Source organism: Chinchilla lanigera, unplaced genomic scaffold, assembly GCF_000276665.1.
Source record: "Chinchilla lanigera isolate Chin_1 unplaced genomic scaffold, ChiLan1.0 scaffold00005, whole genome shotgun sequence".
NCBI lineage: Eukaryota > Metazoa > Chordata > Mammalia > Rodentia > Chinchillidae > Chinchilla > Chinchilla lanigera.
Window position 1 is genome coordinate 23267205 of NW_004955406.1, and position 8125 is coordinate 23275329.

Here is an 8125-nt window from a genome sequence, read left to right on the forward strand (position 1 = left end):
ATGGGAAAAGAACACACTGACTGATAGGTGATGGACAGATGCATGACACAAATACTGACTGTCACATCTGGTCCTCAAAAGATCTGATCTACAGTATTGGGAGTGGTGGCTCAGAGAGGTGCAGATGTGGGAGCCGCGACAGCAGTCTAGATGACACTGAGGAAGAGGTTTGGCAGGGCCTGAGTGACCTGAGGAACAGGGCACCTAATCAGTGACTTTCATAAGAAACTTAGTTATTTGGTGCAGTTCCAAACACACCAGAGGAGAAATGCCAGCCAGTATGTCTCCTTCCAAAATGTGGTTCCTCCAGAGCTTACAGCTCAAACAAATGCTACCAAGAGTGGATGAATGGTAGCAGCAGGGAGGGATTGATTGTGTGCCTCCTCATACACACCAAGTAAATAAAGAGGAGGCGTCACTCAGCAAAGCTGCCTTGCTGGTGCTTGCTCAGCCTATTCTGGGGGGTCTCCATTGAGGCAGGGCCTTGATCACCCAGAGCTCTTCTGAGTACAATGTCCAGGCCTCGGGTCACTTCCATCAGAATCCCTGAGGGTGAGGGTTGGCAGAGTATCTCTCCAGACAGCTGTGAGGGACAGAGGGTTTGAGAAGCTCAAGTGCACCTGCATGCCATCAAGATGGACACTAGCAAGTGCGACTGAACAGAACGGGCCCTGCCTCTGAGGAAGAAGCAAGGATCCCACAAAGAGTCACTCAGGAAGAGGGGCAGGAATGAGCAGTGACGCATGAAGGAGCAAGCAGAGCGGCCCTCTTGTTGATGGGGGATGAGAGAATGAATCAAGCCCCACTAGACCAAGGGCTCAGGCTAAGGAAAGGACTCAAGGGCTTTCCTGACCTCAAGACTTGCTTTTGCTCCAGCCACTCCAGAAGAAGGGTTTCATGAAGACCCCCTCACTGGAAAGCTGCCCCCTTTGCCACCAACTCTGCAGTTCAGGGATGTACCTCATGTTTGACCTCGGGCAGCAACTAAGCTTGCTCATGCCCTGCCTTGAGCCAGCTGCCCCTACTCCCCACCACCGCTCAGGTCACCTAGCACCCAGGGAAGATGTTCTTCCCAAGGAGCTATTGACTAATAGTAAGAAGGCAAGTCCCACCACCAGGAAAGCCCTCGTGTGAAGGAGGGATCCCTGGCTTTGAGGGACTGAGGGCAGTAGCTGCTCATCCTCTCTGCAGGGACCCCTCAGCTGAACCAACAGACACGCAGAATCTACACACCCTATGCCTTTGGGAGGAGGAGGTGTTATAACTTGTTATAATTCATACAGTGGATGAATTCCTGGTGACAGGAGTACATCCTGGTGAGTTTGGGAATTGCCACCTGGTACGTGACCCAAGACTTCCGCACCCTCCCCGACAGAGTGGCCAGGCTCATGGCTAGAATTTCAAGCGGCTGCTCCAATTGTGCGCAGTATCCTGGTCATTGGTATGCTGGGCACTGGGCCACTGACCTGACGCTGGACTCATGCAGTTTGCTGTCCAACCGGCCTGTGAGACTTGAATGCAACCAGCACCGTGGAGATCAATCTAAAGCAGTTGTAAAAGCTCATCTGCCCCTCTCCTTCCTTCCTCTCAGCGCCCTACTGAGAGGTGAGGGTGCTGGGTGGGATACTGACTCGTTCCCCAGAATCCTTTGGTGTCAGCTGAAGACTCCCAGGACATTTCTTGTCAGTCACAAGCCCAGCCTAGTGCCCAAGTGTGCCACGGGCAGGCGGGAATACAAATGGGCTTTAGATTTAAACATCAGGTTGGATGGCATGCAAGGGGCGGGGATGTGGAGGAGAAACCCCTTCCCACGCTCCAGGATGCCACAGCAAACATTCAAGTCACTCACATGGCTCTGCCGGGTTTCAGACCCCCTAGCTTTGCCAAAAATGAAAAAGGAAGCTGTAAATCAAGTCTTCCTGAAACCTCTTTGTCCTCCAGATTATCCATCTGGTGTTTGTGTCTCTGCTGATACAGTGTGATTCTGGTGCCCAGGCCCTTTCAGGGTTCTGCTAGGGGCTATGGAGTTGGCCTCAAACACATACCTCCTCCATACCCCCTGGACAGTTGAAAGAGAAAAGCTTGAGGAGCCCCCAAAATATAAATGAGTAGAGTTATAAAGATGGAGAGGCCGGCACTGGGGCAAGCTGACGTCACTTCACAAGTCTGTCCTGACTCCTGCCCTCAAGTTCCAGGTAAGACAGATTTCTCAGCAGAAACTGAGTCTGCCAAACACTGGCAGAGTCCACAATACTCGGGGAAATTTTGGCATGAAAGTCATCGCCTGGCCCCCAACCCGTCCATCCTCGACTATGACTAAGTCTCTGCCACTTACTGGGTAGTGAGCACCAAGTGCTCTCTCATGTAACCTTCCTGATAACCCCTGTAAGGTCTGCTGATCCTTCATTTGAAGGCTGGGGAAACTGAGTCTCACTTTGACTACACTCCTTGCCAGCGTCACCATGGAGGCACCGTCTGAGAACCACCTTTCCTCCGGCATGCCCTGTCCTTTCCTTCCTTCAATAAAGGCAGCTTTCTTACATTGATCCGTCCTGGCCTGAATCCCACCAGCACTGTTAGGCACATGCAGCTGGGAGGCATGGAGCGGAGGCGGCCAGTCCCTGCCCCTGACGGCTTGGGACCCAGGCAGCTCTCCCTCATTGCAGCTACCACTCGGCAATCCCTCATTTTCCTTCTAGTGCCCCTTTCTTTCTCCCTCACTGCCTTCCAAACCATCTGCTTTCCCCTCGGGCTTTTCTATTCCCCAGCTAGATGGCCTGGAGACAATGGGGGTCTGCGAGGATCATCGCAAGGAGTCTTAAGCATTCTGCCTGAGTCTTGCCAGACCATTCCTGGGAGACTGAGTCCCAGGACAAAGTCACTGCAGCATCCCAGACCTTCCCATAGTCCTCAGCACACTTCGGCCTTCTGACAAAGGAACTTTATTTACCAACCGCTTGTAAATGTGTTGCTATTTGTCCTATTGAACTAACAGGCAGTGAGGGCTGGTGTCTCATTACCCACAGAGCTACCTGCAGTCACGCTGCTGATTGGCTGTGACAGGCAGCCACTGAGAGCGCATGACAACTAGCAGCCAGTCAGTACTTCCCACACCTCCTGGATTGGTTTGTTTTAGGGGGAGAGGGGAGGTGGAGCCAGGCCCTGGTCGGGAAGGTGGCTTTATCAGATCAACGCTCAGGCCTCCAGCATCTGTAAGCAAGACAGTCCAGCCTCCTGTACACCCAGTGGTTTCCAGGTTGTTTTGCCTTCAAAGCCCTTGGCCAGCCCTTCCTCGCAGCTGAGGGCTGTGGTTTAGAGAATGTTTTCATTTGAAACATTCAAGCCCATGGTGGCATATGGAGTTGTGAGACCCTTCTGTGCTAAATGAAAAAAAAAAAAATGAATGATCTATTTAGAACCTGCTAACAATCCACCTTGTCAAGAACAGGCAACAATTCTGCTGCTGAAACGCGGCTTTCTGAGCATAGCTCCAGGGGAGCTGGCTGTGGGGCAGTGAGGACCCCGGCTCTGGTTAGTCCACCCGGAAGATCCTGCACCAATGGCAGTGAAGCTTTCTGAAGGTTACACCTTTGTCCTGGTTTTTTCTTGGCCTCTGTCCAACCTCTTCCCAGAATACTCTCCCCATGGGGTCTGTGGTGCTTTTATGCTGTGAGTGAGGCCGCTTTTCCTCAACTGAATAAACTTTGCTCAGGCGAGGGTGACCATTTCAGAAGGCCCAAGCAGCCTCTCTTGGGTGTGGGTTGTTAGGTCTGATCTCACCGAAAACAGAGAATTCACCTGAGGGAAGAAGCTAGCTTTCCTTCAGAATAAAATGAAGACTGCTGGAGCCTGGAATTCACTCCACAGTGTCTTCACCATCAAGAAGTGTTGTTTTATTTAATTGAATCCTAGGATTGGAAGTAATGTGAGAATCACTGCTTCCTAGACACTCAACTAAAACCTGACCAGTTTATTGGAATAACAAAAGCTTGTTGCAAAGATTACCCATAATTACTAATGGGGCTCAACTACTTTGTCAAAATGAATTCTTTTATAACTATAAGTAATTCCAATCAAAATTTGATTCATAGAAGTTGGTAAAATGATTTTAAAATAAATATAAAACTGCAAAAGAGCTAGATAAGCAGAACAGTTTTGAAAAATAATAGCAAATTGGGAAGACTAATGCAACCTTTTTTAAAAAATTGCTATGCAACCATAGCAGTGCTGGTGTGATATTAGAGTCTGCATGTGCAGATTAATGGAACAGAATAAGAGACCAGAAATACCACACATATATAGTCAACCTACTCTCAACAAAGATGTCAAGGTAATTCAATGTGGAAAAGAATTACTTTTCAATAAGTTGCTGGTATTATTGGTTGCTCATATGCATAAAATGAGCCTTGACTCTCCTCAAACAACATATACAATAATTGATTATATTATGAAATGTGAAACTAAAATTATAAAACTTCAGGAAGAAAAGTACCAAATAAAAACATGTGCCACCTTTGGACTGCATAAAGACTTTTCAGCTAGAACACAACAAAGAACATAAATCATACAAGTAAACTTTGACAAATAGAGTTCATCAGAATTTAAAACTTCAGCTTTTCAAAAGATACTGTTAAGAAATATGTAATGCTAAGGCACTGATTGATAAAAAAGAAAAGTGTAAAGCATATATCTGATAAAGATGTATATCTTTGAGAAATGTACTTAAAATTATTAGTCATTATGTAAATACAAGCTAAAACCACCAGGAAATGCTTCTGTACACTAACTAGAGTGACTCAAACTAAAAGAAAACTACAATGTGAGGTGTAGGACAACTGGAAATTTCATGCTTTGCCAATGGGCATGCAAAAACGGTACACAATTTTCAGCTTTTTAAATAGTTAAGCAGCCAGGAATATAGCTCAGTGGTACAGCAGCTGCCTGACAAGCACAAGGTCCTGAGTTCAATTCCTGGTACCAAAAAATATAATAAAATAATAAAATAGTTAAGCATATACTTATCATATCATTGAGAAATCCTACTTTTAAGTATTTATCCAAGATTTATTTTCCCAAGTTATTTATCCCAGGTTATCCTAACCCTAACTCTGACCTTAAGTGGCAGTTGACTGGTACCTGAAACCAAGAAAAGAGAGAGAAAAAAAGAAATTATATAGGGAGTAAAAAGAAGAGAGAAAAAAATTAAAGGGAGAAAAATTTAAAGGGAAAAGAGGGAAAAATTTTTTAAAAGTAAGAAAAAAAAGATAAAAAGCAAAAGAGAATTCCCCCAAGCCCCAATAAACTGATGAAAAAGAAAACATGACAAGTACAGGTGAATTTTTTTATATATAAGTATACATGAATAAATCTAATTTTTAAAACCAGGTGTGGTGGTACACGCCTGCAAGCCCAGCACTCAGGAGGCTGAGGCAGGACAGCTGCAAGTTCAAGGCCAACCTGGACTACATAGAAAGACCTTGTCTCTTTTTCTTTAAGAGAAAAAAAATTTCAAAACAAGATAATAGGATAACAATGGTTAATGGTATATTGTTATCTTTAAATTAGTTAGAGTACAAGATATTGGCATTTAATTGTCCAAACAATAAGACCTTGTCTCAAAAACAATTTTTTTTAACTTAAAAAAAAGCAGCTCGGAGCACAGAAAGTCATAATTTGAATCCCCTTGTTCATATTTAGTGACAACTTATACCCACGGGGGCCAAATTTTACATTTATTCTATCTAAAACTAGTGATTTTTCACTTGTATCATTCCACTAGAGGGAAGGAGAAAAGAAACTCAAATTTACTATGGTCCAGGCAGCATCGTGCTAGGAATTTGCACATCGTTCTCTTTGGTCTTTGTTATGAGTTGAATTTTTTTCTCCTAGACTGGACTGCAGTATCTAATACCCACTACCTCATAATATAACCATATTATGGATCCTATCCTAATCATATTAGGATAATACCTCCCTATATTATGAAATAGGTTGTTGCAGTTTATATGTGGGCACTCTCCAAAGCGTCATGCATTTAGAGGTAGGGGTGCTTGTGGAGGGTGACTGGATGGATTATGGGAACACTACAGTGTGCTCGGAGTTAGGAGGTAAGGCCTGGTTGGCAGAGGCAGGTCCCTGGAGGGATGACCTGGAAGGGTCTGTCTCTCTCTCCCTTCACTCTGCTTCCTGTATGCCACGCCTCAAGCCAAACAAACCTCTCCTCCTTTAAGTTGCAGGGGTGTCAGGTACTGTATCTCAGCAACAAGAAAGCAACAAAGACTGGGACTTCTCAGGGAGAGACTAAGATATAATAAGGCCATGAAGGTGGACCCTGATCTAAACTGACTGTGTCCTTACAAGAACAGGACCCCAAGGGTGTTCATGCCGAGGAGTGACCCCGTGCCGAGGCAGCAAGAGGGCAGCAATCTGCAAGCCCGGGAAAGAAGCTGCAGTGGCAACCAAACCTGCCCACATCCTGATCTGGGACTGCGAGCCTCCAGAACCTGGGAAAATCCATTTCTGCTGGTGAAGCCGCTCGCTCTGTGGTGTTTTGTTACAGCAGCCCTACTCTCGTTATCCTCCCAACAATCTGAGCTGCAGGAGGCAGGACAAAACTCCCAAGGCTCAGAGGGTGCCGGCAGCATGCCCAGACCCCAGTGGCTTGTGTAGATCTGGGGCGACATCCAGAGCTCACACGCAGGTCACCCTCTGTGCTGTACCCTACCACCCTCACTGTCTAGACTGTAATTCGTAGGAAACAAGAGCTGGTGCTCATCCTTCAACAACCTGCACTGCTCCTGCTCAGTAAATGGGGCACTGATTTGAAGAGCTAATCAGATTTCAGGGCACAGGATAGACCAGCCACCCTTTGGGACACATTATTGATGTTTACAAGCAGTGAATGTGATCACAATAATGGCTACTTTAACCACCCATCATGCCTGAGTTTCTGTGATGCTGGGCCCTTCGATAGGAACTAAGGATGCTCCCATTCCTACTCTTGGGTAGGCAGATCTTAAAAGAACTGTACAAAAAAATGCTTTGGTGACTGGGATATTCATTCTCTCCACAAATATTTATTAAGCACCTATAATAAAGCCAAAATTCAAATTGTTAGGGTTGTAGAGTGCTGGAGTCTCCTTCCAGAGGTGGTTTCTAGGTTCTTTCTGTCCTGAGCAAAGAATAGATCCAGACAAGTACAAACATTAGTGAGATTTTACATTAACGAAAGACAGGAAAAGAAACAGGCTCTGCAGAGTGAATTTGGGGCAAGTAAGGATGGGGGGGAGTACAACCTACAGCATGAGGTGGGCTGTGAAAGAACACAGTAGCAAAGACCTCAGTATCGACTGTCCTTTTTGTATTGCTGATGTCAGGTCTAGGCCATCCTGTCCCAAACTGCTTGAGTTCTCGTGAAAAGTCCATGTGCAGGGCTTTGGGAACTGTTCTGTGCATGTGTCTTCGGATTTTTTAATTAACAAGTCGCCACTACCTGGTTTACTATGCCCTGGTCTCCAGCTTTGCCATGACCTAGAGTCCTGCTCAAAATCCATAAATATTTTCTCTACAACAGGGTAATTACCAGATAGAAGATCGTGCTGACTTCTGATTCACTCAAACAAATAATTAAGGAGTTTTGTTTTTATTTTTCAGATCAGATTTAATTTTTTTTTCCATCCTATGCACCAAAGCCAGCTGAAGAGAACAACCTGGAAAAGAAGAGCTTGCAGTTCAGCACTAGAGGATTCCTTTAAACTATGGACAGTTCCTAGAGATCAGAAACAGACCTCCTGCTCATCATTGTATCCTGGGGGATCAGCAATAGTGAGTCTTTGGTAAAGGATTTTTGGACTGACTTAACGTTAGGTGATTCAGTTGCTCAGAATGGGAAGCAGCCACTGTGTTGGTTTGGGGCTTATTTTGCAAGGAGAACAATATAATACAGGACACATACTTTATATGATTATTTATAAGAGTCACCCAAAAAACAGTATACAAAAGAGTGCAGGAAATCTGTCCACACACTAAGACCAAGGAATCCAGCTGAGGGCCTGGATCCCACAACAATGTCCTATATGAGTTGAGCTGAATACCCAGAGCTCATAACAATGCCTCCCACGAATCC